Source organism: Eleutherodactylus coqui, chromosome 1 (genome assembly GCF_035609145.1).
Source record: "Eleutherodactylus coqui strain aEleCoq1 chromosome 1, aEleCoq1.hap1, whole genome shotgun sequence".
NCBI classification, from domain to species: domain Eukaryota; kingdom Metazoa; phylum Chordata; class Amphibia; order Anura; family Eleutherodactylidae; genus Eleutherodactylus; species Eleutherodactylus coqui.
In genome coordinates this window covers 246,784,169-246,809,872 of record NC_089837.1, presented here as the reverse complement: position 1 = coordinate 246,809,872, position 25,704 = coordinate 246,784,169, and the positions used below count along the sequence as shown (strand labels likewise).

General features: G+C 40.1%; 1 protein-coding gene across 1 annotated transcript in view; it reads right to left on the bottom strand.

Annotated features, from left to right (window-relative positions):
* LOC136632694 (amine sulfotransferase-like) overlaps positions 1-19,806 on the bottom strand; it is a 39,368-nt gene extending 19,562 nt beyond the window's left edge. The window contains exon 1 of the mRNA XM_066607749.1: positions 19,725-19,806. The gene's annotated coding sequence lies outside the window, so the exon portion shown is untranslated. The remainder of the gene's footprint in view (positions 1-19,724) is intronic.
* Between the last annotated feature and the right edge of the window lie 5,898 nt (positions 19,807-25,704).

Sequence of the window (25,704 nt, the reverse complement as noted above, 5' to 3'; positions counted from 1 at the left end):
AGTGTAGGTACAGTGTGATCAGTATATTAGTGTAGGTACAGTGTGATCAGTATATTAGTGTAGTGTAGGTACAGCGTGATCAGTATATTAGTGTAGTGTAGGTATAGTGTGATCAGTCTATTAGTGTAGTGTAGGTATAGTGTGATCAGTATATTAGTGTAGGTATAGTGTGATCAGTATATTAGTGTAGTGTAGGTACAGCGTGATCAGGCTATTAGTGTAGTGTAGGTATTGTGTGAACAGTCTATTAGTGTAGTGTAGGTATAGTGTGACCAGTCTATAAGTGTAGTGTATGTATAGTGTGATCAGTATATTAGTGTAGTGTAGGTACAGTTTGATGAGTCTATTAGTGTAGTGTAGGCATAGTGTGATCAGTCTATTAGTGTAGTGTAGGTATAGTGTGATCAGTATATTAGTGTAGGTATAGTGTCATCAGTATATTAGTGTAGGTACAGTGTGATCAGTCTATTAGTGTAGTTTAGGCATAGTGTGGTCAGTCTATTAGTATAGTGTAGGCATAGTGTGATCAGTCTATTAGTGTAGTGTAGATATAGGGTGCTCAGTCTATTACTGTAGTGTAGGTATACTGTGACCAGTCTATTAGTGTAGTGTAAGTATAGTGTGATCAGTCTATTAGTGTAGTGTAGGTACAGTGTGATCAGTCTATTAGTGTAGGTATAGTGCGATCAGTCTATTAGTGTAGGTATAGTGCGATCAGTCTATTAATGTAGGTATAGTGCGATCAGTATATTAGTGTAGGTATGGTGTGGTCAGTATATTAGTGGAGTGTAGATAAAGTGTGATCAGTGTATTAGTGTAGGTATAGTGTGATCAGTATATTAGTGTAGGTATAGTGTGATCAGTATATTAGTGTAGTGTAGGTGTAGTGCGATCAGTATATTAGTGTAGGTACAGTGCGATCAGTATATTAGTGTAGGTATAGTGTGATCAGTCTATTAGTGTAGTGTAGGTATAGTGTGATTAGTGTATTAGTGTAGGTATAGGGTGATCAGTATATTAATGTAGGTATAGTGTGATCAGTCTATTAGTGTAGTGTAGGTATAGTGTGATTAATGTAGGTATAGTGTGATCAGTATATTAATGTAGGTATAGTGTGATCAGTATATAAGTGGAGTGTACGTACAGTGTGATCAGTATATTAGTGTAGTGTAGGTGTAGTGTGATCAGTATATTGGTGTAGTGTAGTTATAGTGTGATCAGTATATTGGTGTAGTGTAGGTACAGTGTGATCAGTCTATTAGTGTAGTGTAGGTACAGCTTGATCAGTCTATTAGTGTAGGGTAGGTATAGTGTTAGCAGTCTATTAGTGTAATGTGGGTATAAGGTGATCAGTTTATTAGTGTAGTGTGGGTATAGGGTGATCAGTCTATTAGTGTAGCGTAGGTATAGTGTGATCAGTATATGTGTGTAGGTATAGTGTGATCAGTATATTAGTGTAGGTATAGTGTGATCAGTATATCAGTGTAGTGTAGGTATAGTGTGATCAGTATATTAGTGTAGTGTAGGTATATTGTGATCAGTATATTGGTGTAGTGTAGGTATAGTTCGATCACTGATCAGTCTATTAGTGTAGTGTAAGTACAGCTTGATCAGTATTTTAGTGTAGTGTAGGTATAGTGTGATCAGTCTATTAGTGTAGTGTGGGTATAGGGTGATCAGTCTATTAGTGTAGTGTAGGTATAGTGTGATCAGTATATTAGTGTAGGTACAGTGTGATCAGTATATTAGTGTAGTGTAGGTACAGCGTGATCAGTCTATTACTGTAGTGCAGGTACACTGTGACCATTCTATTAGTGTAGTGTAAGTATAGTGTGATCAGTCTATTAGTGTAGTGTAGGTACAGTGTGATCAGTCTATTAGTGTAGGTATAGTGCGATCAGTCTATTAGTGTAGGTATAGTGCGATCAGTCTATTAGTGTAGGTATAGTGCGATCAGTCTATTAGTGTAGGTATAGTGCGATCAGTATATTAGTGTAGGTATAGTGCGATCAGTATATTAGTGTAGGTATAGTGTGATCAGCTTGTTAGTGTAGGTATAGTGTGATCAGTATATTAGTGGAGTGTAGGTATAGTGTGATCAGTGTATTAGTGTAGGTATAGTGCGATCAGTATATTAGTGTAGGTATAGTGTGATCAGTATATTAGTGTAGGTATAGTGTGATCAGTATATTAGTGGAGTGTAGGTATAGTGTGATCAGTGTATTAGTGTAGGTATAGTGTGATCAGTATATTGGTGTAGGTATAGTGTGATCAGTATATTAGTGGAGTGTAGGTACAGTGTGATCAGTATATTAGTGTAGTGTAGGTGTAGTGTGATCAGTATAATAGTGTAGGTACAGTGCGATCAGTATATTAGTGTTGGTATAGTGCGATCAGTATATTAGGGTAGGTATAGTGCGATCAGTCTATTAGTGTAGTGTAGGTATAGTGTGATCAGTGTATTAGTGTAGGTATAGTGTGATCAGTATATTAGTGTAGGTATAGTGTGATCAGTATATTAGTGTAGGTATAGTGTGATCAGTATATTAGTGTAGGTATAGTGTGATCAGTATATTAGTGTAGGTATAGTGTGATCAGTATATTAGTGTAGGTATAGTGTGATCAGTATATTAGTGGAGTGTAGGTACAGTGTGATCAGTATATTAGTGGAGTGTAGGTACAGTGTGATCAGTATATTAGTGTAGTGTAGGTACAGTGTGATCAGTTTATTAGTGTAGTGTAGGTACAGCTTGATCAGTCTATTAGTGTAGGGTAGGTATAGTTTGATCAGGCTATTAGTGTAGTGTAGGTATTGTGTGAACAGTCTATTAGTGTAGTGTAGGTATAGTGTGACCAGTCTATAAGTGTAGTGTATGTATAGTGTGATCAGTATATTAGTGTAGTGTAGGTACAGTTTGATGAGTCTATTAGTGTAGTGTAGGCATAGTGTGATCAGTCTATTAGTGTAGTGTAGGTATAGTGTGATCAGTATATTAGTGTAGGTATAGTGTCATCAGTATATTAGTGTAGGTACAGTGTGATCAGTCTATTAGTGTAGTTTAGGCATAGTGTGGTCAGTCTATTAGTATAGTGTAGGCATAGTGTGATCAGTCTATTAGTGTAGTGTAGATATAGGGTGCTCAGTCTATTACTGTAGTGTAGGTATACTGTGACCAGTCTATTAGTGTAGTGTAAGTATAGTGTGATCAGTCTATTAGTGTAGTGTAGGTACAGTGTGATCAGTCTATTAGTGTAGGTATAGTGCGATCAGTCTATTAGTGTAGGTATAGTGCGATCAGTCTATTAATGTAGGTATAGTGCGATCAGTATATTAGTGTAGGTATGGTGTGGTCAGTACATTAGTGGAGTGTAGATAAAGTGTGATCAGTGTATTAGTGTAGGTATAGTGTGATCAGTATATTAGTGTAGGTATAGTGTGATCAGTATATTAGTGTAGTGTAGGTGTAGTGCGATCAGTATATTAGTGTAGGTACAGTGCGATCAGTATATTAGTGTAGGTATAGTGTGATCAGTCTATTAGTGTAGTGTAGGTATAGTGTGATTAGTGTATTAGTGTAGGTATAGGGTGATCAGTATATTAATGTAGGTATAGTGTGATCAGTCTATTAGTGTAGTGTAGGTATAGTGTGATTAATGTAGGTATAGTGTGATCAGTATATTAATGTAGGTATAGTGTGATCAGTATATAAGTGGAGTGTAGGTACAGTGTGATCAGTATATTAGTGTAGTGTAGGTGTAGTGTGATCAGTATATTGGTGTAGTGTAGTTATAGTGTGATCAGTATATTGGTGTAGTGTAGGTACAGTGTGATCAGTCTATTAGTGTAGTGTAGGTACAGCTTGATCAGTCTATTAGTGTAGGGTAGGTATAGTGTTAGCAGTCTATTAGTGTAATGTGGGTATAAGGTGATCAGTTTATTAGTGTAGTGTGGGTATAGGGTGATCAGTCTATTAGTGTAGCGTAGGTATAGTGTGATCAGTATATGTGTGTAGGTATAGTGTGATCAGTATATTAGTGTAGGTATAGTGTGATCAGTATATCAGTGTAGTGTAGGTATAGTGTGATCAGTATATTAGTGTAGTGTAGGTATATTGTGATCAGTATATTGGTGTAGTGTAGGTATAGTTCGATCACTGATCAGTCTATTAGTGTAGTGTAAGTACAGCTTGATCAGTATTTTAGTGTAGTGTAGGTATAGTGTGATCAGTCTATTAGTGTAGTGTGGGTATAGGGTGATCAGTCTATTAGTGTAGTGTAGGTATAGTGTGATCAGTATATTAGTGTAGGTACAGTGTGATCAGTATATTAGTGTCGTGTAGGTACAGTGTGATCAGTATATTAGTGTAGTGTAGGTACAGCGTGATCAGTCTATTACTGTAGTGCAGGTACACTGTGACCATTCTATTAGTGTAGTGTAAGTATAGTGTGATCAGTCTATTAGTGTAGTGTAGGTACAGTGTGATCAGTCTATTAGTGTAGGTATAGTGCGATCAGTCTATTAGTGTAGGTATAGTGCGATCAGTCTATTAGTGTAGGTATAGTGCGATCAGTCTATTAGTGTAGGTATAGTGCGATCAGTATATTAGTGTAGGTATAGTGCGATCAGTATATTAGTGTAGGTATAGTGTGATCAGCTTGTTAGTGTAGGTATAGTGTGATCAGTATATTAGTGGAGTGTAGGTATAGTGTGATCAGTGTATTAGTGTAGGTATAGTGCGATCAGTATATTAGTGTAGGTATAGTGTGATCAGTCTATTAGTGTAGTGTAGGTATAGTGTGATTAGTGTATTAGTGTAGGTATAGGGTGATCAGTATATTAATGTAGGTATAGTGTGATCAGTCTATTAGTGTAGTGTAGGTATAGTGTGATTAATGTAGGTATAGTGTGATCAGTATATTAATGTAGGTATAGTGTGATCAGTATATAAGTGGAGTGTAGGTACAGTGTGATCAGTATATTAGTGTAGTGTAGGTGTAGTGTGATCAGTATATTGGTGTAGTGTAGTTATAGTGTGATCAGTATATTGGTGTAGTGTAGGTACAGTGTGATCAGTCTATTAGTGTAGTGTAGGTACAGCTTGATCAGTCTATTAGTGTAGGGTAGGTATAGTGTTAGCAGTCTATTAGTGTAATGTGGGTATAAGGTGATCAGTTTATTAGTGTAGTGTGGGTATAGGGTGATCAGTCTATTAGTGTAGCGTAGGTATAGTGTGATCAGTATATGTGTGTAGGTATAGTGTGATCAGTATATTAGTGTAGGTATAGTGTGATCAGTATATCAGTGTAGTGTAGGTATAGTGTGATCAGTATATTAGTGTAGTGTAGGTATATTGTGATCAGTATATTGGTGTAGTGTAGGTATAGTTCGATCACTGATCAGTCTATTAGTGTAGTGTAAGTACAGCTTGATCAGTATTTTAGTGTAGTGTAGGTATAGTGTGATCAGTCTATTAGTGTAGTGTGGGTATAGGGTGATCAGTCTATTAGTGTAGTGTAGGTATAGTGTGATCAGTATATTAGTGTAGGTACAGTGTGATCAGTATATTAGTGTCGTGTAGGTACAGTGTGATCAGTATATTAGTGTAGTGTAGGTACAGCGTGATCAGTCTATTACTGTAGTGCAGGTACACTGTGACCATTCTATTAGTGTAGTGTAAGTATAGTGTGATCAGTCTATTAGTGTAGTGTAGGTACAGTGTGATCAGTCTATTAGTGTAGGTATAGTGCGATCAGTCTATTAGTGTAGGTATAGTGCGATCAGTCTATTAGTGTAGGTATAGTGCGATCAGTCTATTAGTGTAGGTATAGTGCGATCAGTATATTAGTGTAGGTATAGTGCGATCAGTATATTAGTGTAGGTATAGTGTGATCAGCTTGTTAGTGTAGGTATAGTGTGATCAGTATATTAGTGGAGTGTAGGTATAGTGTGATCAGTGTATTAGTGTAGGTATAGTGCGATCAGTATATTAGTGTAGGTATAGTGTGATCAGTATATTAGTGGAGTGTAGGTATAGTGTGATCAGTGTATTAGTGTAGGTATAGTGTGATCAGTATATTGGTGTAGGTATAGTGTGATCAGTATATTAGTGGAGTGTAGGTACAGTGTGATCAGTATATTAGTGTAGTGTAGGTGTAGTGTGATCAGTATAATAGTGTAGGTACAGTGCGATCAGTATATTAGTGTTGGTATAGTGCGATCAGTATATTAGGGTAGGTATAGTGCGATCAGTCTATTAGTGTAGTGTAGGTATAGTGTGATCAGTGTATTAGTGTAGGTATAGTGTGATCAGTATATTAGTGTAGGTATAGTGTGATCAGTATATTAGTGTAGGTATAGTGTGATCAGTATATTAGTGTAGGTATAGTGTGATCAGTATATTAGTGTAGGTATAGTGTGATCAGTATATTAGTGTAGGTATAGTGTGATCAGTATATTAGTGGAGTGTAGGTACAGTGTGATCAGTATATTAGTGGAGTGTAGGTACAGTGTGATCAGTATATTGGTGTAGTGTAGGTATAGTGTGATCAGTATATTAGTGTAGTGTAGGTACAGTGTGATCAGTTTATTAGTGTAGTGTAGGTACAGCTTGATCAGTCTATTAGTGTAGGGTAGGTATAGTTTGATCAGTGTATTAGTGTAGGTATAGTGTGATCAGTATATTAGTGTAGGTATAGTGTGATCAGTATATTAGTGGAGTGTAGGTATACTGTGATCAGTATATTAGTGTAGGTATAGTGTGATCAGTATATTATGGTAGGTATAGTGTGATCAGTATATCAGTGAAGTGTAGGTACAGTGTGATCAGTATATTAGTGTAGGTGTAGTGTGATCAGTATATTGGTGTAGTGTAGGTATAGTGTTATCAGTATATTAGTGTAGTGTAGGTACAGTGTGATCAGTCTATTAGTGTAGGTACAGCTTGATCAGTCTATTAGTGTAGGGTAGGTTTAGTGTGATCAGTCTATTAGTGTTGTGTGGGTATAGGGTGATCAGTCTACTAGTGTAGTGTAGGTATAGGGTGATCAGTCTATTAGTGTAGTGTGGGTATAGGGTGATCAGTCTATTAGTGTAGTGTAGGTATAGTGTGATCTGTATATTAGTGTAGGTACAGTGTGATCAGTATATTAGTGTAGTGTAGGTACAGTGTGATCAGTATATTAGTGTAGTGTAGGTACAGCATGATCAGTCCATTAGTGTAGTGTAGGTATAGGGTGCTCAGTCTATTAGTGTAGTGTAGGTATACTGTGACCAGTCTATTAGTGTAGTGTAAGTGTAGTGTGATCAGTCTATTAGTGTACTGTAGGCATAGTGTGCTCAGTCTATTATTGTAGTGTAAGCTTAGTGTGATTAGTTTATTAGTGTAGTGTAGGTACAGTGTGATCAGTCTATTAGTGTAGGTATAGTGTGATCAGTCTATTAGTGTAGGTATAGTGTGATCAGTCTATTAGTGTAGGTATAGTGCGATCAGTCTATTAGTGTAGGTATAGTGCGATCAGTCTATTAGTGTAGGTATAGTGCGATCAGTCTATTAGTGTAGGTATAGTGAGATCAGTCTATTAGTGTAGGTATAGTGCGATCAGTATATTAGTGTAGGTATAGTGCGATCAGTATATTAGTGTAGGTATAGTGTGATCAGCCTATTAGTGTAGTGTAGGTATAGCGTGATCAGTCTATTAGTGTAGTGTAGGTATAGCGTGATCAGTCTATTAGTGTAGTGTAGCTACAGTGTGATCAGTATATTAGTGTAGTGCATGTACAGTGTGATCAGTATATTAGTGTAGTGTAGGCATAGTGTGATCAGTCTATTAGTGTAGTGTAGGTATAGCCTGATCAGTCTCTTAGTGTGTGCAGGCTTAGGGTGCCGGCAGACGAGCGTAGGCGTATTTACGTTCGCACGAGCGCAACGTATAATCGCCCGAGCGTTCGTTTTTCACCGATCACGACGAGAGCTAGAAAGCGTATTTTCGTTTGTTCCTACTTTGCAAACGGTCTTTTCGGCGATCGAATATGCGTTGGCGCGTATTTCGGTCGCATATGTTCCGGTTTTTTTTCGAATTGCCGTTTTTACGCGCTGTAAAATCGCCCATGTGAACGAATACATTCGAAACCATTGCCTCAGATGGTCACGTATATACGTTTGGTCGCAAAAACGCGCCGTTTATGCGCTCGTCTGCCCGCACCCTTAGTGTGATCAGTCTATTAGTGTAGTGTAGGCATAGTGTGATTAATATATTAGTGTAGGGTAGGTATAGTGTGACCAGTGTATTAGTGTAGTGTAGGTATAGTGTGATCAGTCTATTAGTGTAGTGTAAGTATAGTGTGATCAGTATATTAGTGTAGTGTAGGTACAGTGTGGTCAGTATATTAGTGTAGTGTAGGCATAGTGTGATCAGTCTATTAGTGTAGTGTAGGCATAGTGTGATTAATATATTAGTGTAGGGTAGGTATGGTGTGACCAGTGTATTAGTGTAGTGTAGGTACAGTGTGATCAGTATATTAGTGTAGTGTAGGTATAGTGTGATCAGTCTATTAGTGTAGTGTAGGTATAGGGTCATCAGTCTATTAGTGTAGTGTAGGTATAGGGTGATCAGTCTATTAGTGTAGTGTAGGTATAGTGTGACCAATCTATTAGTGTAGTGTAGGCATAGTGTGGTCAGTCTATTAGTGTATTGTAGGCATAGTGTGGTCAGCAAATTAGTGTAGTGTAAGTATAGTTTGATCAGTATATTAGTGTAGGTACAGTGTGATCAGTATATTAGTGTAGTGTAGGTACAGTGTGATCAGTATATTAGTGTAGTGTAGGTATAGTGTGATCAGTATATGTGTGTAGTGTAGGTATAGTGTGATCAGTCTATTAGTGTAGTGTAGGTATAGTGTGATCAGTATATTGGTGTAGTGTAGGTATAGTGTGATCAGCATATTAGTGTAGTGTAAGTATAGTGTCATCAGTCTATTAGTTTAGTGTGGGTACAGTGTGATCAGTATATTAGTGTAGTGTAAGGCTAGTGTGATCAGTGTATTAGTGTAGGTATAGTGTGATGAGTATATTAGTGTAGTGTAGGTACAGTGTGATCAGTATATTAGTTTAGTGTAGGCATAGTGTGATCAGTATATTAGTGTAGTGTAGGCATAGTGTGCTCAGTATATTAGTGTAGTGTAAGTATAGCGTGATCAGTATATTAGTGTATTGTAGGCATAGTGTGATCAGTCTATTAGTGTAGTGTGGGTATAGTGTGATCAGTCTATTAGTGTAGTGTAGGTATAGTGTGATCAGTCTATTAGTGTAGTGTAGGTATAGTGTGATCATTATATTAGTGTATTGTAGGTATAGTGTGATCAGTATATTAGTGTAGTGTAGGCATAGTGTGATCAGTATATTAGTGTAGTGTAGGCATAGTGTGATCAGTATATTAGTGTAGTGTAAGTATAGCGTGATCAGTATATTAGTGTAGGGTAGGCATAGTGTGATCAGTCTATTAGTGTAGTGTAGGTATAGTGTGATCAGTCTATTAGTGTAGTGTAGGTATAGTGTGATCAGTATATTAGTGTAGTGTAGGCATAGTGTGATCAGTATATTAGTGTAGTGTAAGTATAGCGTGATCAGTATATTAGTGTAGGGTAGGCATAGTGTGATCAGTCTATTAGTGTAGTGTAGGTATAGTGTGATCAGTCTATTAGTGTAGTGTAGGTATAGTGTGATCAGTCTATTAGTGTAGTGTAGGTATAGTGTGATCAGTATATTAGTGTAGGTATAGTGTGATCAGTATATTAGTGTAGTGTAGGTACAGCGTGATCAGGCTATTAGTGTAGTGTAGGTATTGTGTGAACAGTCTATTAGTGTAGTGTAGGTATAGTGTGACCAGTCTATAAGTGTAGTGTATGTATAGTGTGATCAGTATATTAGTGTAGTGTAGGTACAGTTTGATGAGTCTATTAGTGTAGTGTAGGCATAGTGTGATCAGTCTATTAGTGTAGTGTAGGTATAGTGTGATCAGTATATTAGTGTAGGTATAGTGTCATCAGTATATTAGTGTAGGTACAGTGTGATCAGTCTATTAGTGTAGTTTAGGCATAGTGTGGTCAGTCTATTAGTATAGTGTAGGCATAGTGTGATCAGTCTATTAGTGTAGTGTAGATATAGGGTGCTCAGTCTATTACTGTAGTGTAGGTATACTGTGACCAGTCTATTAGTGTAGTGTAAGTATAGTGTGATCAGTCTATTAGTGTAGTGTAGGTACAGTGTGATCAGTCTATTAGTGTAGGTATAGTGCGATCAGTCTATTAGTGTAGGTATAGTGCGATCAGTCTATTAATGTAGGTATAGTGCGATCAGTATATTAGTGTAGGTATGGTGTGGTCAGTATATTAGTGGAGTGTAGATAAAGTGTGATCAGTGTATTAGTGTAGGTATAGTGTGATCAGTATATTAGTGTAGGTATAGTGTGATCAGTATATTAGTGTAGTGTAGGTGTAGTGCGATCAGTATATTAGTGTAGGTACAGTGCGATCAGTATATTAGTGTAGGTATAGTGTGATCAGTCTATTAGTGTAGTGTAGGTATAGTGTGATTAGTGTATTAGTGTAGGTATAGGGTGATCAGTATATTAATGTAGGTATAGTGTGATCAGTCTATTAGTGTAGTGTAGGTATAGTGTGATTAATGTAGGTATAGTGTGATCAGTATATTAATGTAGGTATAGTGTGATCAGTATATAAGTGGAGTGTACGTACAGTGTGATCAGTATATTAGTGTAGTGTAGGTGTAGTGTGATCAGTATATTGGTGTAGTGTAGTTATAGTGTGATCAGTATATTGGTGTAGTGTAGGTACAGTGTGATCAGTCTATTAGTGTAGTGTAGGTACAGCTTGATCAGTCTATTAGTGTAGGGTAGGTATAGTGTTAGCAGTCTATTAGTGTAATGTGGGTATAAGGTGATCAGTTTATTAGTGTAGTGTGGGTATAGGGTGATCAGTCTATTAGTGTAGCGTAGGTATAGTGTGATCAGTATATGTGTGTAGGTATAGTGTGATCAGTATATTAGTGTAGGTATAGTGTGATCAGTATATCAGTGTAGTGTAGGTATAGTGTGATCAGTATATTAGTGTAGTGTAGGTATATTGTGATCAGTATATTGGTGTAGTGTAGGTATAGTTCGATCACTGATCAGTCTATTAGTGTAGTGTAAGTACAGCTTGATCAGTATTTTAGTGTAGTGTAGGTATAGTGTGATCAGTCTATTAGTGTAGTGTGGGTATAGGGTGATCAGTCTATTAGTGTAGTGTAGGTATAGTGTGATCAGTATATTAGTGTAGGTACAGTGTGATCAGTATATTAGTGTAGTGTAGGTACAGCGTGATCAGTCTATTACTGTAGTGCAGGTACACTGTGACCATTCTATTAGTGTAGTGTAAGTATAGTGTGATCAGTCTATTAGTGTAGTGTAGGTACAGTGTGATCAGTCTATTAGTGTAGGTATAGTGCGATCAGTCTATTAGTGTAGGTATAGTGCGATCAGTCTATTAGTGTAGGTATAGTGCGATCAGTCTATTAGTGTAGGTATAGTGCGATCAGTATATTAGTGTAGGTATAGTGCGATCAGTATATTAGTGTAGGTATAGTGTGATCAGCTTGTTAGTGTAGGTATAGTGTGATCAGTATATTAGTGGAGTGTAGGTATAGTGTGATCAGTGTATTAGTGTAGGTATAGTGCGATCAGTATATTAGTGTAGGTATAGTGTGATCAGTATATTAGTGTAGGTATAGTGTGATCAGTATATTAGTGGAGTGTAGGTATAGTGTGATCAGTGTATTAGTGTAGGTATAGTGTGATCAGTATATTGGTGTAGGTATAGTGTGATCAGTATATTAGTGGAGTGTAGGTACAGTGTGATCAGTATATTAGTGTAGTGTAGGTGTAGTGTGATCAGTATAATAGTGTAGGTACAGTGCGATCAGTATATTAGTGTTGGTATAGTGCGATCAGTATATTAGGGTAGGTATAGTGCGATCAGTCTATTAGTGTAGTGTAGGTATAGTGTGATCAGTGTATTAGTGTAGGTATAGTGTGATCAGTATATTAGTGTAGGTATAGTGTGATCAGTATATTAGTGTAGGTATAGTGTGATCAGTATATTAGTGTAGGTATAGTGTGATCAGTATATTAGTGTAGGTATAGTGTGATCAGTATATTAGTGTAGGTATAGTGTGATCAGTATATTAGTGGAGTGTAGGTACAGTGTGATCAGTATATTAGTGGAGTGTAGGTACAGTGTGATCAGTATATTAGTGTAGTGTAGGTACAGTGTGATCAGTTTATTAGTGTAGTGTAGGTACAGCTTGATCAGTCTATTAGTGTAGGGTAGGTATAGTTTGATCAGGCTATTAGTGTAGTGTAGGTATTGTGTGAACAGTCTATTAGTGTAGTGTAGGTATAGTGTGACCAGTCTATAAGTGTAGTGTATGTATAGTGTGATCAGTATATTAGTGTAGTGTAGGTACAGTTTGATGAGTCTATTAGTGTAGTGTAGGCATAGTGTGATCAGTCTATTAGTGTAGTGTAGGTATAGTGTGATCAGTATATTAGTGTAGGTATAGTGTCATCAGTATATTAGTGTAGGTACAGTGTGATCAGTCTATTAGTGTAGTTTAGGCATAGTGTGGTCAGTCTATTAGTATAGTGTAGGCATAGTGTGATCAGTCTATTAGTGTAGTGTAGATATAGGGTGCTCAGTCTATTACTGTAGTGTAGGTATACTGTGACCAGTCTATTAGTGTAGTGTAAGTATAGTGTGATCAGTCTATTAGTGTAGTGTAGGTACAGTGTGATCAGTCTATTAGTGTAGGTATAGTGCGATCAGTCTATTAGTGTAGGTATAGTGCGATCAGTCTATTAATGTAGGTATAGTGCGATCAGTATATTAGTGTAGGTATGGTGTGGTCAGTACATTAGTGGAGTGTAGATAAAGTGTGATCAGTGTATTAGTGTAGGTATAGTGTGATCAGTATATTAGTGTAGGTATAGTGTGATCAGTATATTAGTGTAGTGTAGGTGTAGTGCGATCAGTATATTAGTGTAGGTACAGTGCGATCAGTATATTAGTGTAGGTATAGTGTGATCAGTCTATTAGTGTAGTGTAGGTATAGTGTGATTAGTGTATTAGTGTAGGTATAGGGTGATCAGTATATTAATGTAGGTATAGTGTGATCAGTCTATTAGTGTAGTGTAGGTATAGTGTGATTAATGTAGGTATAGTGTGATCAGTATATTAATGTAGGTATAGTGTGATCAGTATATAAGTGGAGTGTAGGTACAGTGTGATCAGTATATTAGTGTAGTGTAGGTGTAGTGTGATCAGTATATTGGTGTAGTGTAGTTATAGTGTGATCAGTATATTGGTGTAGTGTAGGTACAGTGTGATCAGTCTATTAGTGTAGTGTAGGTACAGCTTGATCAGTCTATTAGTGTAGGGTAGGTATAGTGTTAGCAGTCTATTAGTGTAATGTGGGTATAAGGTGATCAGTTTATTAGTGTAGTGTGGGTATAGGGTGATCAGTCTATTAGTGTAGCGTAGGTATAGTGTGATCAGTATATGTGTGTAGGTATAGTGTGATCAGTATATTAGTGTAGGTATAGTGTGATCAGTATATCAGTGTAGTGTAGGTATAGTGTGATCAGTATATTAGTGTAGTGTAGGTATATTGTGATCAGTATATTGGTGTAGTGTAGGTATAGTTCGATCACTGATCAGTCTATTAGTGTAGTGTAAGTACAGCTTGATCAGTATTTTAGTGTAGTGTAGGTATAGTGTGATCAGTCTATTAGTGTAGTGTGGGTATAGGGTGATCAGTCTATTAGTGTAGTGTAGGTATAGTGTGATCAGTATATTAGTGTAGGTACAGTGTGATCAGTATATTAGTGTCGTGTAGGTACAGTGTGATCAGTATATTAGTGTAGTGTAGGTACAGCGTGATCAGTCTATTACTGTAGTGCAGGTACACTGTGACCATTCTATTAGTGTAGTGTAAGTATAGTGTGATCAGTCTATTAGTGTAGTGTAGGTACAGTGTGATCAGTCTATTAGTGTAGGTATAGTGCGATCAGTCTATTAGTGTAGGTATAGTGCGATCAGTCTATTAGTGTAGGTATAGTGCGATCAGTCTATTAGTGTAGGTATAGTGCGATCAGTATATTAGTGTAGGTATAGTGCGATCAGTATATTAGTGTAGGTATAGTGTGATCAGCTTGTTAGTGTAGGTATAGTGTGATCAGTATATTAGTGGAGTGTAGGTATAGTGTGATCAGTGTATTAGTGTAGGTATAGTGCGATCAGTATATTAGTGTAGGTATAGTGTGATCAGTCTATTAGTGTAGTGTAGGTATAGTGTGATTAGTGTATTAGTGTAGGTATAGGGTGATCAGTATATTAATGTAGGTATAGTGTGATCAGTCTATTAGTGTAGTGTAGGTATAGTGTGATTAATGTAGGTATAGTGTGATCAGTATATTAATGTAGGTATAGTGTGATCAGTATATAAGTGGAGTGTAGGTACAGTGTGATCAGTATATTAGTGTAGTGTAGGTGTAGTGTGATCAGTATATTGGTGTAGTGTAGTTATAGTGTGATCAGTATATTGGTGTAGTGTAGGTACAGTGTGATCAGTCTATTAGTGTAGTGTAGGTACAGCTTGATCAGTCTATTAGTGTAGGGTAGGTATAGTGTTAGCAGTCTATTAGTGTAATGTGGGTATAAGGTGATCAGTTTATTAGTGTAGTGTGGGTATAGGGTGATCAGTCTATTAGTGTAGCGTAGGTATAGTGTGATCAGTATATGTGTGTAGGTATAGTGTGATCAGTATATTAGTGTAGGTATAGTGTGATCAGTATATCAGTGTAGTGTAGGTATAGTGTGATCAGTATATTAGTGTAGTGTAGGTATATTGTGATCAGTATATTGGTGTAGTGTAGGTATAGTTCGATCACTGATCAGTCTATTAGTGTAGTGTAAGTACAGCTTGATCAGTATTTTAGTGTAGTGTAGGTATAGTGTGATCAGTCTATTAGTGTAGTGTGGGTATAGGGTGATCAGTCTATTAGTGTAGTGTAGGTATAGTGTGATCAGTATATTAGTGTAGGTACAGTGTGATCAGTATATTAGTGTCGTGTAGGTACAGTGTGATCAGTATATTAGTGTAGTGTAGGTACAGCGTGATCAGTCTATTACTGTAGTGCAGGTACACTGTGACCATTCTATTAGTGTAGTGTAAGTATAGTGTGATCAGTCTATTAGTGTAGTGTAGGTACAGTGTGATCAGTCTATTAGTGTAGGTATAGTGCGATCAGTCTATTAGTGTAGGTATAGTGCGATCAGTCTATTAGTGTAGGTATAGTGCGATCAGTCTATTAGTGTAGGTATAGTGCGATCAGTATATTAGTGTAGGTATAGTGCGATCAGTATATTAGTGTAGGTATAGTGTGATCAGCTTGTTAGTGTAGGTATAGTGTGATCAGTATATTAGTGGAGTGTAGGTATAGTGTGATCAGTGTATTAGTGTAGGTATAGTGCGATCAGTATATTAGTGTAGGTATAGTGTGATCAGTATATTAGTGGAGTGTAGGTATAGTGTGATCAGTGTATTAGTGTAGGTATAGTGTGATCAGTATATTGGTGTAGGTATAGTGTGATCAGTATATTAGTGGAGTGTAGGTACAGTGTGATCAGTATATTAGTGTAGTGTAGGTGTAGTGTGATCAGTATAATAGTGTAGGTACAGTGCGATCAGTATATTAGTGTTGGTATAGTGCGATCAGTATATTAGGGTAGGTATAGTGCGATCAGTCTATTAGTGTAGTGTAGGTATAGTGTGATCAGTGTATTAGTGTAGGTATAGTGTGATCAGTATATTAGTGTAGGTATAGTGTGATCAGTATATTAGTGTAGGTATAGTGTGATCAGTATATTAGTGTAGGTATAGTGTGATCAGTATATTAGTGTAGGTATAGTGTGATCAGTATATTAGTGTAGGTATAGTGTGATCAGTATATTAGTGGAGTGTAGGTACAGTGTGATCAGTATATTAGTGGAGTGTAGGTACAGTGTGATCAGTATATTGGTGTAGTGTAGGTATAGTGTGATCAGTATATTAGTGTAGTGTAGGTACAGTGTGATCAGTTTATTAGTGTAGTGTAGGTACAGCTTGATCAGTCTATTAGTGTAGGGTAGGTATAGTTTGATCAGTGTATTAGTGTAGGTATAGTGTGATCAGTATATTAGTGTAGGTATAGTGTGATCAGTATATTAGTGGAGTGTAGGTATACTGTGATCAGTATATTAGTGTAGGTATAGTGTGATCAGTATATTATGGTAGGTATAGTGTGATCAGTATATCAGTGAAGTGTAGGTACAGTGTGATCAGTATATTAGTGTAGGTGTAGTGTGATCAGTATATTGGTGTAGTGTAGGTATAGTGTTATCAGTATATTAGTGTAGTGTAGGTACAGTGTGATCAGTCTATTAGTGTAGGTACAGCTTGATCAGTCTATTAGTGTAGGGTAGGTTTAGTGTGATCAGTCTATTAGTGTTGTGTGGGTATAGGGTGATCAGTCTACTAGTGTAGTGTAGGTATAGGGTGATCAGTCTATTAGTGTAGTGTGGGTATAGGGTGATCAGTCTATTAGTGTAGTGTAGGTATAGTGTGATCTGTATATTAGTGTAGGTACAGTGTGATCAGTATATTAGTGTAGTGTAGGTACAGTGTGATCAGTATATTAGTGTAGTGTAGGTACAGCATGATCAGTCCATTAGTGTAGTGTAGGTATAGGGTGCTCAGTCTATTAGTGTAGTGTAGGTATACTGTGACCAGTCTATTAGTGTAGTGTAAGTGTAGTGTGATCAGTCTATTAGTGTACTGTAGGCATAGTGTGCTCAGTCTATTATTGTAGTGTAAGCTTAGTGTGATTAGTTTATTAGTGTAGTGTAGGTACAGTGTGATCAGTCTATTAGTGTAGGTATAGTGTGATCAGTCTATTAGTGTAGGTATAGTGTGATCAGTCTATTAGTGTAGGTATAGTGCGATCAGTCTATTAGTGTAGGTATAGTGCGATCAGTCTATTAGTGTAGGTATAGTGCGATCAGTCTATTAGTGTAGGTATAGTGAGATCAGTCTATTAGTGTAGGTATAGTGCGATCAGTATATTAGTGTAGGTATAGTGCGATCAGTATATTAGTGTAGGTATAGTGTGATCAGCCTATTAGTGTAGTGTAGGTATAGCGTGATCAGTCTATTAGTGTAGTGTAGGTATAGCGTGATCAGTCTATTAGTGTAGTGTAGCTACAGTGTGATCAGTATATTAGTGTAGTGCATGTACAGTGTGATCAGTATATTAGTGTAGTGTAGGCATAGTGTGATCAGTCTATTAGTGTAGTGTAGGTATAGCCTGATCAGTCTCTTAGTGTGTGCAGGCTTAGGGTGCCGGCAGACGAGCGTAGGCGTATTTACGTTCGCACGAGCGCAACGTATAATCGCCCGAGCGTTCGTTTTTCACCGATCACGACGAGAGCTAGAAAGCGTATTTTCGTTTGTTCCTACTTTGCAAACGGTCTTTTCGGCGATCGAATATGCGTTGGCGCGTATTTCGGTCGCATATGTTCCGGTTTTTTTTCGAATTGCCGTTTTTACGCGCTGTAAAATCGCCCATGTGAACGAATACATTCGAAACCATTGCCTCAGATGGTCACGTATATACGTTTGGTCGCAAAAACGCGCCGTTTATGCGCTCGTCTGCCCGCACCCTTAGTGTGATCAGTCTATTAGTGTAGTGTAGGCATAGTGTGATTAATATATTAGTGTAGGGTAGGTATAGTGTGACCAGTGTATTAGTGTAGTGTAGGTATAGTGTGATCAGTCTATTAGTGTAGTGTAAGTATAGTGTGATCAGTATATTAGTGTAGTGTAGGTACAGTGTGGTCAGTATATTAGTGTAGTGTAGGCATAGTGTGATCAGTCTATTAGTGTAGTGTAGGCATAGTGTGATTAATATATTAGTGTAGGGTAGGTATGGTGTGACCAGTGTATTAGTGTAGTGTAGGTACAGTGTGATCAGTATATTAGTGTAGTGTAGGTATAGTGTGATCAGTCTATTAGTGTAGTGTAGGTATAGGGTCATCAGTCTATTAGTGTAGTGTAGGTATAGGGTGATCAGTCTATTAGTGTAGTGTAGGTATAGTGTGACCAATCTATTAGTGTAGTGTAGGCATAGTGTGGTCAGTCTATTAGTGTATTGTAGGCATAGTGTGGTCAGCAAATTAGTGTAGTGTAAGTATAGTTTGATCAGTATATTAGTGTAGGTACAGTGTGATCAGTATATTAGTGTAGTGTAGGTACAGTGTGATCAGTATATTAGTGTAGTGTAGGTATAGTGTGATCAGTATATGTGTGTAGTGTAGGTATAGTGTGATCAGTCTATTAGTGTAGTGTAGGTATAGTGTGATCAGTATATTGGTGTAGTGTAGGTATAGTGTGATCAGCATATTAGTGTAGTGTAAGTATAGTGTCATCAGTCTATTAGTTTAGTGTGGGTACAGTGTGATCAGTATATTAGTGTAGTGTAAGGCTAGTGTGATCAGTGTATTAGTGTAGGTATAGTGTGATGAGTATATTAGTGTAGTGTAGGTACAGTGTGATCAGTATATTAGTTTAGTGTAGGCATAGTGTGATCAGTATATTAGTGTAGTGTAGGCATAGTGTGCTCAGTATATTAGTGTAGTGTAAGTATAGCGTGATCAGTATATTAGTGTATTGTAGGCATAGTGTGATCAGTCTATTAGTGTAGTGTGGGTATAGTGTGATCAGTCTATTAGTGTAGTGTAGGTATAGTGTGATCAGTCTATTAGTGTAGTGTAGGTATAGTGTGATCATTATATTAGTGTATTGTAGGTATAGTGTGATCAGTATATTAGTGTAGTGTAGGCATAGTGTGATCAGTATATTAGTGTAGTGTAGGCATAGTGTGATCAGTATATTAGTGTAGTGTAAGTATAGCGTGATCAGTATATTAGTGTAGGGTAGGCATAGTGTGATCAGTCTATTAGTGTAGTGTAGGTATAGTGTGATCAGTCTATTAGTGTAGTGTAGGTATAGTGTGATCAGTATATTAGTGTAGTGTAGGCATAGTGTGATCAGTATATTAGTGTAGTGTAAGTATAGCGTGATCAGTATATTAGTGTAGGGTAGGCATAGTGTGATCAGTCTATTAGTGTAGTGTAGGTATAGTGTGATCAGTCTATTAGTGTAGTGTAGGTATAGACGTAAGTTAAACTGAGGCTTTCAGAGTGTTCTGTCCTTCCTATGAGTGAAGCATAAGTAGACAGGCAGATAACCTTCCCTGCAACACAATGACGATAGAGCAATGTCCGCTTTCAACTTTATTGCAAGGTTGAGGTAAAACTGGGAAACAAAGAAATAATGCACTTAGCAATGTACACTAACATAGCAGGACATAGAATACATTACATATGTGAGAAGACAGGCAGCATGTAATACAGCCATGAGAGATGATAGGTGCGCACGTGGATACACTAGAACGCATGCTATTTAAATAACACAGATAAGATTAGAAACTATAAAACTGGTATAATCATGGAATGGGAAACATAATATACACAGGATGTAAAAGTATGACTTCAGGTAGAAGTTCTGACATACCAACAATGCCACTGTGAGCCTGGATAACGAAGATTCCAGAGGGTATCTAGAGCAGTCCAGACATGAAGGGAATGTACCAGGAAATGGTTACTGTGGGCTGAGCTGATGATGTCACTGAGGTCATAGTTAAAAGATTTAGCATCCCACAGAGGACAAAATAGACTGAGGCTTAGTATAGAAATGCCCACTAGGTGGAGCCATAACAGAAAGTCCAACTAGTAATTAAATAAAGTAACCAGAAATAAACCAATACCATAATACATTACACAGCACAGACAATCTTACTTACCAAAGACTGCCAAAGGCACGACACAGAGGTTCACTCCGTTATTGAGGTTACAAGAATTAATATTAGCCATTGCCTAACCCTCTTGACCCAATCTCGGTGTTTGGTGTTTTTATGGTTTAAAGGGGTTGTCCCACCACCCAAACTGAATTTTTTTCCCCCCATTAATGCCCTGTAGAGTAAAAGCATCACACACTACAGCATTACACATAAAAAACGATGTTCTGCTAACCTTTTTATTCCTTTTCTTCTCCTTATAAAGGTAGCCTGAAGACTTTTTCAAAGGTGGCGCCACTGGGTAGTTCCCATGATGCACTTCTGTCTCTCTCTCTGGTCAGCGTGCGTGCTCCCGATGACGCCGGTCACATGACTGGAAGACTGGCGTCATTATAGAGACGCAGGCTGTCATGGGGAGAGCGATATTGGGCTATGAGTGACAGCCCGATATAGCTCTCCCCCTCCGGTAGTCCCTTCACTGCTTTGAATGGAGATGGCAGCCGCCCGGCCCCATTCAAAGCAAAGGGAGAGCAGGGAGAGCAGTGCGATCTCCTGCTACTGCTCTGACAACTGTAGCAGGAGATTCCTTCATCTCCCCAGAATGTCCCCTCATCACTGTACACTGGGATACTGCTGTCACAGCCTCCAGTGATGAGGGGGCATGCTGGGGAGATATCAGCGCAGTTGCAGGCGATTGTGATCCTGCACCATTGAAAGTAATTGAAAGTGAAAGTGGCACCAAACATGCCCTCACGGACACATGCCCCCATGCCCCCTCCACAATGGCCCCCCCACAGTGCCCTCCACAGTACTTAACTCAGTGTCCCCCCACAGTGCACCCCCCTACAATGACCCCCTCACAGTGCCCTCCACAGTACCCCCCCACAGTGCCTCCCTACACATGCCCCCCCACAGTGCCCCAATCCCACAATGCCCCCCCACAGTGCCCCCCCCCACAGTACCGCCCACAGTGCCCCATCCACAATTCCCTCCACAGTGCCCCACTCCACAGTGCCCTAACCACAGTGTCCCCCTCCAAAGTATCTCCTTCCACAGTGCCCCACACACAGTGCTCCCACCCCCCACTTCCCCTCCACAGTGCCCACACCAGTGTCACCCTCACAGAACCCCGCCCGCCCACTCCCAGCGTGACAAATTACTGTCACAGCCCCTCTCTCACCCCACACGACAAATTACTGTGAACCCCCCCCCCCTCTTTCCCCGGTGACAAGTCTATGTGACAGACCCCCCCAGCTACAAATCTATGTCACAGCACCGCACAGTGACAAGTCAATGTGACAGCACACCCACAAGTCTATGTGACACCATCCCATGGTGACAAGTATATTTGACAGCACACCCCACAGTGACAAGTCTACGTGACAGCACCCAACATTGACAAGTCTATATGACAGCACCCCCACACCAGGCAACAAGTCTATGTGACAGCACACCCACGGTGACCAGTCAATGTGACAGCACACCCACGGTGACCAGTCAATGTGACAGCACACCCACGGTGACCAGTCAATGTGACAGCACACCCATGGTGACAAGTCAATGTGACAGCACTTAACAGCAAGAAGTCTATGTGACAGCACCCTTCAGCGACAACTCTATGTGACAGCACACCCACAGTGACAAGTCTATGTAACAGCACTCCACGGTGACAAGTCTATGTGACAGCACCCCCACCCCAGGCAACAAGTCTATGTGACAGCACACCCATGGTGACAAGTCTATGAGGCAGCCCACCCACCATGACAAGTCTATGGGGCAGCAATCAACAGTGACAAGTCTATGTGACAGCACCCTACAGCGACAAGTCTATGTGACAGCACCCTACAGCGACAAGTCTATGTGACAGCACCCTACGGCTACAAGTCCATATGACTGCACACTCCACAGTGACAAGCCTACATGACAGCACCCCAACCCCAGCAAAAGGTCTATGTGACAGCACTCAACAGTGACATGTCTATGTGACAGCACCCTACAGTGACAAGTCTACGTGACAGCACCCTACAGTGACAAGTCTACGTGACAGCACCCTACAGCGACAAGTCTATGTGACAGCACCCCACGGCGACAAGTCTATGTGACAGCACACTCCACAGTGACAAGTCTGTATGACAGCACCCCAACCCCCATCAAAAAGTCTATGTGACAGCCCTCAACAGTGACAAGTCTATGTGACAGCACCCTACAGCGACAAGTCTGTGTGACAGCACCCTACAGCGACAAGTCTGTGACAGCACCCAACAGTGACAAGTCTGTGTGACAGCACTCAACAGCAACAAGTCTATATGACAGCACCCCACGGCGACAACTCTATGTGACAGCACACCCACAATGACAAGTCTATGTAACAGCATTCAATGATGACAAGTCTATGTGACAGCACCCCCACCCCAGGCAACAAGTCTACGTGACAGCACTCCACAGTGACAAGTCTATGTGAGAGCACCCTACAGCGACAAGTCTATGTGACAGCACCCCACAGTGACATGTCTGTGTGACAGCACTCAACAGCAACAAGTCTATGTGACAGCACTCAACAGCAACAAGTCTATATGACAGCACCCCACGGCGACAACTCTATGTGACAGCACACCCACAATGACAAGTCTATGTAACAGCATTCCATGATGACAAGTCTATGTGACAGCACCCCCACCCCAGGCAACAGGTCTACGTGACAGCACTCCACAGTGACAAGTCTATGTGAGAGCACCCTACAGCGACAAGTCTATGTGACAGCACCCCCACACCAGGCAACAAGTCTATGTGACAACACTCCACAGTGGCAAGTCAATGTGACAGCACACCCACCGTCACAAGTCAATCTGACAGCACTCAACAGCAACAAGTCTATGTGACAGCACCCCACAGCGACAACTCTATGTGACAGCACACCCACAGTGACAAGTCTATGCAACAGAACTCCACGGTGACAAGTCTATGTGACAGCACCCCCCCCCCCTTCCCCAGGCAACATGTCTGTGTGACAGCACACCCATGGTGATAAGTCTATGGGGCAGCACACCCACGGTGACAAGTCTATGGGGCAGCACCCTTCAGTGACAAGTATATGTGACAGCACCCCACAGTGCCAAGTCTCTGTGACAGCACACCCCACAGCGACAATTCTGTGTGACAGCACCCAACAGCAACAAGTCTATGTGACAACACCCCATGGCGACAAGTCTATGTGACAGCACCCCATGGCGACAAGTCTATGTGACAGCACACCCCACAGTGACAAGTCTATGTGATAGAACAGCCCACAGCGACAGGTCTATGTGATAACACACCCCACAGTGACAAGTCTATGTGATAGCACACCCACAGCGACAAGTCCATGTGACAGCACTCCAACCCCGGCAAGAAGTCTATGTGACAGCACTCAACAGTGACAAGTCTTTGTGACAGCCCCCCAGCCAATACATTGACATCAACACACCCTCCCTGACCTCCACATTGACACCCCCCCTTTCCCGCTGGCACCCTGACAACACCCAAAACCCCAGGTACTTCGACCAGCACACTGGCAGCCCCCCTGCAGGCACCCCGACAGCACACTGAGAGCTCCTCTACCAGGAACCCCGACCAGCACACTGAGAGCTCCCGCTTCCCCCACAGGCACCCCGACCAGCAAACTGACAGCTCCCGCATCCCCCACAGGCACCCCGACCAGCACACTGACAGCTCCTCATGCCCCACAGGCACCCTGACCAGCACAATGACAGCCCTCTGTTCCCCCCTGTTGGCACCCCAACCAGCACACTGACTTCCCCCCCTGCTGGCACCCCGACCAGCACACTGACAGCCCCCCGCCCCCCGACAGCCACCCCCATAGGCACTCTGACCAGCACACCGATAGCCCCCCTCTCCCCCCACCGCAGGCACCCCAACCAGTGCACTGACAGTGTGTACCAAAATAAGCCATTTGACCAGTACCCAGTTGATCACTGGAGAGTATAGACAAGGCCCCCAACATTACATTTACTGCACAGGATCAGGTACACAATATTGGACGTGGAACATGTAAATGTCCCTGGGATCTTATAGTCCTGCTGTGTGTTGGGGATTTGTATCCTGTCTGCGGTTAGAACATGTGAGCAGGTCTTGCAGCTCCATATATTACAGGGATAAGTTCCTTTTTGTGTATCAGAGGGTAATGCACTCCTGATTATAATGTTCCTCAAATTTGGAGGTTGCCTGTAACAGGAATATGGTTTTCAGACTGTCATCTTTGTGTAGGGTATGGTCGAGTTTCTCTGCGGTTTTCCTTAGTACCTCTAGCTGCTGAGTGTAGGTCACTACTAGAGGTACGCAACCATTTTCTTCCTTCTCAGTATATTGGAGTAGTAGATTTCTGGGTATCCTGTTGGCTCTGGTGATTTAGTCATCAATTGAGGTGGGATGGTAGCCCTGATAAAATGTCTTTAAGATGTCTCTCTCTCTCTCTGTTGGGTTGGAGCATATTCGGTTGTATCTGATACCCTGGCTGTAAACTATGTACTTTTTTTTTTTTAATTCAATAATTTTTTATTGACTTTATAAAGAAGGTTACAGAATAGAAATTCACGCTGTACTTTTTGATGTCTTAATGTGGAAACTTTCCCATTTGAAGTATGTGGGCCAATCAATTGGTTTTCAATATAGGGATGTCTGTATTGAGTAGTTTACAATTCTTATGGTGTGTCCAAAAAGTTGATTTCTGTATACAGGTAGTTTAATGTCTAGTTTATGGTGGGGTGGAGTGCATTGAATCCCTCATGCAATTTTATTTTATTAGTTCTTGTTCAGTGTTAGTCCAGATGATTATGATGTCATCAATGTAGCTGAAGTAGGCCATTGCTTTGCTGCAGCAGGAGGCCAGAAAGACACCCTCCAGTTTAACCATGAATTGGTTGGCATATTATAGTGCCATTTTGCTGCCTTAGGGTGCCCACCCACTAGCGTTTTTTTACTGCGAAATTCGCAGCGTTTTTTTTTTTTTCTGCAGGGGTCTTTGGGCTATGGCACATGCAAAGCTAAAATCGCGATCGCGCAAAATCGCGATATCGCGGTAAATCGTGATCGCGATTTTTACATTACAAGTCCCATAGACCCCCTGCAGAAAAAAAACCCCTGCGAATTTCGCAGTGAAAAAAAACGCCAGTGGGTGGGCGCCCTAAGGCAGTTCCAGTGAGTAGCAGGAATATCTCTTTGCCAAAGGAGAAACAATTGTGAGTCTTGTGAGTTGTAACACTGATTCAGAGGCAACCCTATTGGGGGTGTAACAATGTCAATAAATGTAAAAAAAATATCATAGAATCATAGAATGGTAGAGTTGGAAGGGACCTCCAGGTTCATCGGGTCCAACCTACTGATCAGTGTGGGATTCACTAAATTATCCCAGACAGATATTTGTCCAGCCTTTGTTTGAAGGAGAACTCACCACCTCCCATGGTAGCCTGTTCCACTCATTGATCACCCTCACTGTCAGAAAGATTTTTATAATGTCTAATTTGTATCTCCTTACTTTCATCCCATTGCTTGTAGTCTTTCCTTGTAAAAATGAGAATAGGGCTGATCCCTCTACACTGTGACAGCCCTTCAGATATTTGTAGACAGCTATTAAGTCTCTTCTCAGCCTTCTTTTTTGCAAGCTAAACATTCCCAGATGCTTTAACCATTCCTGATAGGACA